The sequence below is a fragment of the Phascolarctos cinereus genome, unplaced genomic scaffold (assembly GCF_003287225.1).
Source record: "Phascolarctos cinereus isolate Bilbo 61053 unplaced genomic scaffold, phaCin_HiC Scaffold_8;HRSCAF=390, whole genome shotgun sequence".
NCBI lineage: Eukaryota > Metazoa > Chordata > Mammalia > Diprotodontia > Phascolarctidae > Phascolarctos > Phascolarctos cinereus.
This window is the reverse complement of record NW_027556291.1, coordinates 21,530,279-21,540,969: the sequence shown is the minus strand read 5'-3', so window position 1 is coordinate 21,540,969 and position 10,691 is coordinate 21,530,279. Positions and strand designations below refer to the sequence as shown.

The window sequence follows — 10,691 nt, the reverse complement described above, 5'->3', positions numbered from 1 at the left end:
CAGCTGCTGAGTTTGCATTAGTGAAAGTAATTATATCAAACATGTGAACGCTCAAGACCAAAGAATGGGAAAGGAAATGGATAGTAATTAGAAACACTTAGTCCTGTGCTCTTGTTAGTTCAGCAAATGTATATATATGTTTTGTTTTTTTCTTTTTTGATGACTTTAAAACATTAATTAGGTAAAAAATGAGTTTTCAAAATTTCAGTTATTTTTAGCATACTAAGTATAAGAGTTCATTAGAAGTCTTGATTAAAATTTTCTCCTTAATTATATTAGTTGATAATGAACAAGGTATAAATAGCTCTATTTGATTAAGTACTCTCACTGTGATATTTTCTTTTAAATGAACTTGTTCGAGAAGTTAGTTATGTAATCCCATTGCTCATACTTGGCTTTTGGTTTCAGTTATCTCTAGTTGGTCTTCACTGCAGTATGGAGGTAAGCTGGAATTCCTGCTGCCTTTGCTAGCAGAGGTTACTCTCTGACAGGTATTAAATACAAGTAGGAAAGGCTTGAATGGGAACGTCTTCACAGACTGTTAAGTTTGTTGTCTAGAGACTAATGCTGCTAAGTGTGCCCAGAGGCTCAACACTCGAAGACTGAGAACAGGGGCATGAATTTTCAGCAGCAGCGACTCTTGCAAATGAACAGTTAAGGCACTGGCAAAGGGCAGCACTTGGCAACCCCAACAACCTGCCAGCATGTGTGTATTTCTTTGTCAGCCAAGTTTAATCACCACCCCATTTTGCCAGTATTAAAATTGCCTGAAAGTAGTCACAGAATCACAGAATTTAAAGATGGAAGGGACCTCAGTGGCCCCTTAGTTCAATCTTTACCCCATGCCCCCCACCTCTGGAACAGAGCTGACAAGGAGTCATTCAGCGTTTGCTTGAAGACCTCCAAAGAAAGGGACCCACCCCCTCTCAGGTCAGCCCATTCAACTTTGGGGCAGCTCTAGTTTTCCTGGCATCAAGCCCAAATTTGCCTCCTTGCAACTTGTGCTCATTAATCCTGGTTCTTCCTCAGGGGGCCAAGCCCTTTTCTCTATCACAGCCCTTTAAATACTTGAACATTATCTGTCATGCCCCCCCCCCTCGTCTTCTCTTCTCCAGGTTCAACATCCCCAATACCTTCAACTGAGTTTCTTAAGACATGAACTCAAGCCTTTTCACTATCCTGGTTGCCTTCCTCTGGATGCTTTCCAGCTGATCAATGGCCTTCTTGAGCCATGGTACTCAGAACTGAACACGATACCCCACATTTGACATCTGACCAGGGTACTTCCCTATTCCTGGAAGTTGAAGTCAACTCAACAAACATTTATTAAGCACTTACTATGTACCAGGTCCTGTGCTAAGCAATGGGAATACAAATAAAACAAAAAAAATATATAGTTCCTGCTCTCATGGAGCTTACCTTCTAATGGGGTTTGGATTGAAAAGTCTACTGGGGAAATTCAAAAGCAGGAGAAGGAGAGGAAGAGGTACATGTGTTGGGTGGCTTAGTAGAGAACTATACTTTTTAAAAATGCAACCCAGATTCACACTAGCTTTTTATGGCTGCCATATCACACTATGGACTCATATTGAACCTGTAGTCCATTAAGACCCCTAGATCTTTTTCAGGCAAACTGCTCTCCAACTACAATTCCTAATCTTATTCCAAAGCTTTTCTGTAGATAGAGAGATAGATATAATCTCTTTTCTGAAAAACAAAATTTTAAAACAAAAACAAATATAAAAAACTTTTAAAATAATAAGTTCTTAGATTTTTACAGCTAAACGTAACCTTAGAGATCATCTATTCTGACCCCCTATGTTTTATAGAGGAGGAAACTGATGCTTAGAGTGGTGAAGTGTGTTGTCCGAGGTCAGACACCATGGTGGTGGGAGAGCTGGGGCTCAAGGCCAGGCCTCTGACTCTTAGTCCTATTCACTGTCATCTATGCCCCATTGCCTACCTTGTAGCTCACATTTCTCTAAGTGAGCCTTTTCTTATCTTGTCTTTTCTTTCTTCTTCTTTACTTTACTTTTCTGAACTGGTGAGTTCATCTGTGTTGGGAACTCTTGTGGAAACTCCTGACACTGTTGTAGATTAACAAGTCTACTGTAAAATTCGAGTCTTGGAGTCACCTGAGGCACTGAGAGATTTAATGACTCGTCCAGGTCATGCAGCTAGCATGTATAAAGGGCAGAACTTGAAACCTTTCTGATTGTGGCCCCAGCCACTAAATCATACTACCTGTTTTATTTATACATGCATATACACATATAGTGCTTAAGGTGTGAAAAAGTACTTTTCTTATCATGAGTGGTGAGGATCAGGAAAGCTTTCTTCCAGAAAGAGGTAGGATTTAAACTGAGTCTGGAAGGAAACTAGAGAAGTCAGTAGGAGAGGATAAGGAGCTAGAGCATTCTGGGAATGGAAGACAGCCAGCAAGTGCAAAGGCAAGGAAGTAGCTGGCAAATGGTGGGTCACTTGTGAGGAACAGCAAGATGGCCAGTGTAGCATGGAGAGCAGTAAAGACTGCAAGGCAGGAAGGGGACAGGTTGTGAAGGCCTTCACATGCCAGAGGACTTGATATGTGATCCTGTAGGTAATCGGGAGCCAATGGATTTTATTAAGTAGGTGTTGACATGGTCAGTCATACAAATGAGGAAGATGAACTTGGGCAAGCAAGTGGAAGATGGATTGGTGAATACATTCATCTGATACAGTGAGCACATCCTACAGTAACCAATCATGTGAAAGCAAAGTGTTAACTTTCACAAATATAGAAACAGTAAAAACCCTTTTTAATTTGTATTTAATGGGAAATAATGGGGTTCAAGTTTGTCACATTCAGTTGGACTTGGGGATGTTGGGCACAACTATAGGACTGTCGAAGATGTTTTAGGGTCTCTTAGGGGAGGTTGGAAGGGGCACTCTTCTTGACTTCGCCCTTCCATGTTGCCTAACAGCCTGCCCATAGTCAGATTCATTGAATGTTTGGGCCACACCCACTAAAGGCTGACCAAAATTAAGGTCAGAGGGGAAGCTGATAGTGACTGATAATAGTGATATCTCTCTATGTCCACCACACCAAGGGAATCAGCACTGACTTTGGAACCAGACCTTGATATCACTATTTGGCTCAAACTAAGTCTTTACTGAGTAGAAAAAAAACTTAGATTCATCCAAATAAAATCAACCTCTCCCTTTCAACTATTTGGATTGGCTTATCACTAATAGTGTTACCTGTACATTTCTCATAAATGCTTACTATTTTTAAATGCTAAGGTTTAGCTCCGTTTGGCCTTATAAACAATAAAACCAAAACAAACAACTTGTGAGTCTCAGAAGGGAATTACTGGTCTAGTACAGTCTGTACCGCTTCCCCTCCCCAAGATTCTTTTTTTTTTTTTGGCCGTATCTCACAGTTGTTATGAGAGAATCAATGAGATACTCCTGTGTTTGAAATAAGGGGAGGAGATCATGGGCATAGTTTTTGGTTAGAGTCCTTTTACTTAGCATAACAGAGTCTATGCTGGTTATTTGTCAAGGACCTTAATAAAAATTCCTCTCTCCACTACCAAATTTGACTGAGACAAATATAAAGAGAAAATAGTACTTTGGCCCCCTCTGATTGGCATTCTCTCAGCTGATTTGTTTTGACTGTCTTATCGTTCATGAGACAAAACCCTGGGCATCTTGGGAAAATCAAAATAATAAGAAGAAATATTGAATAAACTGAAAGTGTCAAATAACTAGATTGTGTATGTCACTTGGAACCCAGTAAAACAAGAGTTTGGTTGTTCCCATGTAGAATACACTTGAAACACTCTATAGAATTGGTATTTTCAGAAAAAGCTGGGAAAACATATTAAACAGAGCACTGACAAGTAGAGCTTCTGGGAGGGTAAAAAGTAAAGGAATCTCCATTAGGTATTTTGCCCAGATGTGTCATATACATGTGATGAGTGAGTTTAGTCAGAAGATAATAGCAATAATTCTGTACATGCTTCCTGTAGCATTCCCAGCAGCCAGTGGGCTTTGTTTACATGATCATTCACCTGAATAGGCAACATGAACAAGTGGCCAGAACTAGATCAATGTCACTTGGCGTCTGCCATGTTCTTGAATGTCAGAATTAGGGTGGGGACTGTTTCCAGACTACTCAAGAACGTTATTCCCAATGATGAGCCCAAACTCATACTTTGCAAACTTATTTTCTGCTTCAGCTATTTGAAAATGTATTTCTTACCCCCACTCCCCTCCATATTTAGAAGTCTAGTTCAGTGACCTTGCTATTTCAGAAAAAGGGTACTTGGTGATTACAGTGATATGTGAAAAAGAAAGAAGCTTTCCATGTAGGTTATGCTGACCCTTTTATCTTAATGTTGTACAGATACTGCTATTGCCTTTAAATTATATATTGCTTCTATGAGACTTGGTCAAAAATAGCTTCCCAAGAAGTAAAGCCAAAGAAATATACTACAAAGCATGTTCTTTCTGAAGAGAAATTTGAGAAACATGGTCAATTAGAACTCATTAAAGCAATATCTGGATTGGAATAAAACTGAGGTCTTTGTAGAAATACATTGCAATGAAGGAATACCGCCTTTATTGACTCATTAGTGGTAGGCAGCCAAATATATTACATAGACTAAGTCAAGGTTCCTAGTTTGGGATATATGTTATTATGAAATGAAATAAAAACACCCATCCAAACAGAGGAGAAAAAAGGTTAAAACAAACTTTTCCTATTAACAGATTCAGTATCCAGACCTGATATAAAGAATATCTCCTGAAAATTAGAGATGCCCCTAAGTGGAACGGGTTGCCTCTAAAGATAGTGAATTCCTCCTCACAGGAGGTCTTCAAATAACGGTTGAATGATTGAATTGTTGGTAGGTTATAGAGAGATTTCTTATTCATGTACTGGTTGGGTGTGATGACCCTTAAAGCCCTTTTCAATTCTGGGATGTGGGCTACACTCCTCACAGTTTTGGAGGTTCCACTTTGTGGTAATAGAGTAACAATACTATATAGTTTTTAAACTTGGACTTCGGATTTCATGGATTTGGAGAACTGGTGTGAAAACTCCTTTTACCCATGTAGATTGATAACTCCTTTACAGCTTCTGGTCTTAGAGATCTGTATCCCCAGCACTTAGCCCAATGCCTGCCACATAATAAGTGCTTAGTAAATGCTTGGTGACTGACTGGGAAGGCAAGTGATTTGCTCCAGGTTGCCCAGCTATGTTTCAGAGATAGGTCTTCCTAATACAAGGACTGGCCTTCTAGCCACTACTCCCTACTGCCTTTCTATGCCTATGTATGCTATCTAGTTTTTATGTTTTAGTAAAAAACATGGCTACGGGTTCTTATAGAGCTTTATCACATACAAAATAATGAACAAGAAACATGATTAGAAATGCAACATGGGAAAGAGAAGTTCATTGTTGAGGCTAGTTTGCCTGGTGGTTTTATAAAGGGAATGATTTTGATTTTCATAGTGGAAAGGTTTGCCATTTAAGGATTTACCAAATTAAAATATATATCCTTTCTTTATTAATATATGATGTGAACCAGGAAGTCTCAAGAATGTTGATGTACCATATAGAATAGCAGTAGATTTGTTCTATCCATGCAGAGTGTGGTATGGAATTTGGCCAGGGATTTTTCACTTGTTATTTGGTACTTACATAATGTAAATGGCTTATCAGTATCAGCTAGCTTTGGAGTAGAGCATTTCTTTGTCTTCCTATGCATTTACTTTCTGAATATCTTCTGCATTGTCTTCTGAATTAAAAATGAATTTTTAAAAGGTTTGAAACAGCATCAGTATTTGGAGTAAGTCAAGTTATTCGAAGGTCTTAATTATATCAAACAATCCTTCCCTCTTTGAGTTGTGTATCAGAGCACACAAATGTCTGCAGAAGGGTATATATTATGTTGAGCACTGGCTTTTCTGTCAATAGGAAAGTTTTAGCTTATAAGTTTTTGTTCAGTTGTTTTTCATGTCTGACTCTTTGTGACCCCATTTGGGGTTTTGTTGGCAAAGATGCTAGAGTGGTTTGCCATTCCTCTCTTTACAGATGAGGAAACTGAGGCAAACAGGGTGAAGTGACTTGCTCAGGGTCACCCAGCTAGTAAGTCTCTGTGGCCAGATTTGAATTCAGGTCTTCCTGACCCCAGGCCCAGCGCTATCCACTGTGCCACCTAGCTGCTTCTGTCTGGATATACGTTTAAATGATCCTAAAGAGAGTGTTCCCCTTCCCCAGTGAAGTAATCATGTCTCTTCATCACTATATTGAAAATAAATCAATGTTTTGTTAAGAACTTATGATATTACATGATTAAGGACATACCAAGATGAATAAGCTATGACTCCTGCCCTCAGGAAGTTCACACTGTAGTAGGGAAGATAAGCTTTACAAATAGCTATAATATCAATTAAGATCATCACTTACTTGTGGTGACTTTCAGAAGACCTTCATCGCAAAAAGAGGTGATAAGAACTTCTCTAGGTAAAAATGAGAGACTGCACAGAATATTGATTTGCCATTTTCAAACCAAACTCCAAAAATCTACCTGGATTACCTTTAACTTTTGGTGTGATAGTACAGATGGTGGGACTAGATGTCTCATTTCAAGGGTCTTGACACATCTAAGACTCTGCTTCCTTATAAAGTTAGCTCATGTTTAGAGCAATGCCATTACATTATTTGCTTATCAATGACCAAATGCTGCCTAAATACAATAAGAGAGCCTTAAACCAGGAATTAAAAATCAGCTGTTCCTGTTGTCTTTGGTGGTAGTTCCTGTTCCCCTAGACTGATAATGCCTTTTTTTTTTCTAGTGGATAAAAGCAGCTGGGGAAACATACAGTAAGAATGACCAAGTTGTTTGGCTGTAGTATCTTAGACCTTTCCTACATCCTATGAAATGCTGAATATGGGGTCTAAAACAAGGCGTCTACAACATGTAAAGGGAATTCAAGGCAGATGTTATCCATCCCTGCCTTATAGCTGGTCTCATTGCCTCTGAGAAGTAGGGTGACCCACTCAGGGTCATTCATTGTAGCTCTGGTAGAACTTAAATAGCTGGAGGACCAACCTGATGGCCAATTTACCAATTCACAACACTATGACACTTAAATTTCACATGGATTCTTAATTTAGAAAGCTAGTTGGGGGAGTGGGTGGTGGCTAATCCTAATGAAATGATTCATTTTACTAATAATAGAAGAGCAAGTTCTTCAGTGGTTAGATGAATGAGTATAATGAAACCAGAGATATGCAGAAAAGAAATGTTAGAGTAGCATCTAAGGGAATCGAGATCCACCAGCTTGGTTGTTTCTTTAACACAAGACATTTCTAAGGGACAGGAGCATGAGGGTTCATATAGCTATTTAGCCAAATCATGTCCTGCAGATAGTTCTGTCTACAGGATTATCCTCGTGTTCCCACCTGTCAACTTCGTGAGTAAAATAAAATTATATATATATATATATATGTGTGTGTGTGTGTGTGTATGTATGTATGTATGTATGTATGTATGTATAAAGAGGCTCCAGGGACAGTGAAGTGTTTCTTGTTGACCACTTGTTTTCTTTCCATGTTGCTTCCCCCTTCACTCTCACTAATTCTCTAGCTTCACTACTGTGAAACAGAGTGGGGAGAAGAATGAATGTGAAGTTACCTATCCTCCAAATGAAAAGAAGATGAGGTTGGCACATCAATGTCAAATTCCAGCCATTTTGATGCCTTTTTGATTTCATTACTCAAATCACTCACACCAGCACAACATAGGTCATGCTGTAAAATCAATGCTAGTGACTGCTTAGCTTAGCTAATGGTGTGAATTATGGCTTGTTGAAGAATAAGCCTAAAGTGAAATACAGGATACATTCAGAGAGGCATTTGTGTCATTGTAGAGAATCCAGCTGGAGAATGTCTCAAATTGTTTGGCTTATAGTGGTTCCAGAGAAAGACTGAGCCATTTGAAGATGACAGAATTGCCAGAAAAATGATAAAAGCTTTTTCTTTCCTTTTTGTTTTTTTTTCTTTTTTTTTCCCCTATTGTTATCCCGAAGATGCCATCATTGCTGAAACAGATGCTGACAGAATTCTGCTAAGGATAGCACAAGGCATGGTAGCTCTTTGCTGTCTCCCACTCTGTTGCTCTTTTGGAGTTCCGGTGTGACAGATTACGTTTTTGACAATATCCTCTTTGGCATCCTTAAGGAATTGTACTTCTTACGACTTCAGTCCATTGCCTTATCATTTTTATTATCAATTACCATTCCCAAAGGGGCACAAAGGGGTTAACTAGGTGGTACAATGTATACAGTACCAGGCCTGGAGTCAGGAAGATTCATCTTCCTGAGTTCAAATCTGGCCTCAGCCACTTACTAGCTATGTGACCCTGGGCAAGTCATTTCACCCTGTTTGCCTCAGTTTCCTCACCTGTAAAATGAGCTGGAGAAAGAAATGGCAAAAGACTCCAGGATCTTTGCCAAGAAAACCCCAAATGGGGTCATGAGGAATTGGACTGAAAAGGACTAAACAAGAAGGGAATAAAACTGATGAACATTTATTTTTGAAAACAATAGAAATCCGTTCATTTTTATACTTCTAGTTGGTTTACTAGAGAGAAGATGCTGACAAAGGAAAAAGAAAAATCTGATTAAAATTTCAAATAAAACAGTGACTAGATAGAATAATTTGATAAAAAAAAAAAGCCCAAGTCAATTTTAACTCAGCACCAAGAAAAATCTGAGAAGTGATTGTATTTATCTGAAGAGGTAGTAGTGCTTTGGGTTTAGAATCTTTCCTTGTGGTAGCTTCCTCTCTGTTCTCAACAGCAAACTCTGCCTTTATAGATCTGTCTACAAACAGGTCACTATCAGGATAGGAGATGCTGGTGAGGAGAGGAAGGGAAGAGTAGGCTGGCTCTTGCCTCAGACATCTTAGTTTATTTCTGGGATATTTAAGTGTGCTTGAACATATCTTGCACCAAAAGCCTTTAAAACACTGGGAGAGAGGTGAAGGCTAGAGGAGGGAGCACATGGGAGGGAAAACCAACATCCTTTATTGCACGAGATAATTCCTAGAAGCTACCAACAGCACTTCCTATACTTGGAAGGTTTAAGAACTTCATTTCCCAGATAAAGCCATACCTTTGCCATTTTCACTAAGGAATACTTCAGAAGAGACAATTCCCATGACCATTTTGTAAGGTAAGGTAAAGTGTTCCAACTAACACCAGTTTTCTATCACTCTACAAGGAGGTAAACTGTCTAATTTTATCAGTATTTTATAACATAGCATAGAAAATTATAGAACTGGAAGGGACCTTAAAGATTCTTAGTTCCAGCCCCATATTTTATATGTGTGAACTCTGATGCTGATGGTGTAATGGAAAGTACATTGGGCTGAGAATCAAGGAGTATGGACTCTAGCTTGGGCTACACCATTAATGACCAGCATGACCTTGGACAAGCTATTTCTACCCCTTAAATATCTGTTTCCTCCTCTGTAAAATAAGAGAATTGTCAGAAGACTGATAATAAAGCATGCCTCTTGCAAGCCTCTTGGCAGGGAAATGATGGACTTGAGGTACAGAATGAGACATATATTTTCAGCACAACCAATGTCCTGATTTGCTACATTTGACTATACATATTTGTTACAAGGGAGGATGACTTAGTAGGAAGCAATAAGAGATGCAAAAAAGAAAGAAAAGGAAATGAAGAAAATGGTATTGATAAAGCAAAAAACAAAAGAAGAAAAGAAGAAAACAAAAGTTCAGAAGGGGCTGCAGAGTAATTTTGCTTCTAGCATATTAAATTTAATATAAGCTTTTATGAAACACTTATTTAACCAAATTTCACAGTCTCACATACAATCCTCTTTTTTCTTTATTGTTCTGTATATTGCAGTTTTGTGTTTATTAACGATTAAGTTCATTAAAAAGAGAAAAATTTGAAAAGAAAATGAAGAAATTGGAATAGATAATCTCTAGAGTGCCTTCTGGCTCAAAAATTCTATGAGTCTACCTAAAGAAAACAATCAATTTATGCACATATGCATAATTTTCCATAGCAAGTACTCCTATTTAATCCCAAACTTGCCTAAATGGTAAAATAGCAATGATACTTGATACTGACATGAATATGGAAGCCAAGTCACAAATGACGTCAACTCTACTGTCCTTCAATAATTGAAAACCCTGATTATTTTCCAGCTGTATTTTTGCCTAAAGCCAACATGAGATTGAATCTTGCCTATGTTGTGAAAATATCCAATAATTAGCTTTGTGTGATCCTCAACAACAAATATTAAATGAGTTCCTGCTCTGTGCAAAGTTCTTTGAATAATGCTGATTAACCAAAGAGACAGAAGATATGGCCATAAGCTAGTTCAGTGGACCATTATTTAGACTTTTTCTTTTTCCTTTTGCTCTAATAACTTCGGATACTGACTTTTCCGAATAAAATTTTACATATTGTTTCAAATAGGATATTAGAATTAATTGCGCTTTTAAAAATCCATGCTGTAGGAATTTCCCTCAGGTACTTTGCCATAATTCAGCATAATTTAAAGAAATGACAGCCTTGTCCCTGAAGGGATGGGAAAAAAGGAAGGAGTAAAGGTAAATTTCTACCTGAAGTGCTTTGGAAATGAAGCCATCGTAAGTAGA

General features: G+C 38.3%; 1 protein-coding gene across 1 annotated transcript in view; it reads left to right on the top strand.

Moving 5' to 3' along the window:
• LOC110193009 (connector enhancer of kinase suppressor of ras 2-like) overlaps positions 1 to 10,691 on the top strand; it is a 556,515-nt gene that overhangs the window by 269,681 nt on the left and 276,143 nt on the right. The window lies entirely within an intron of this gene.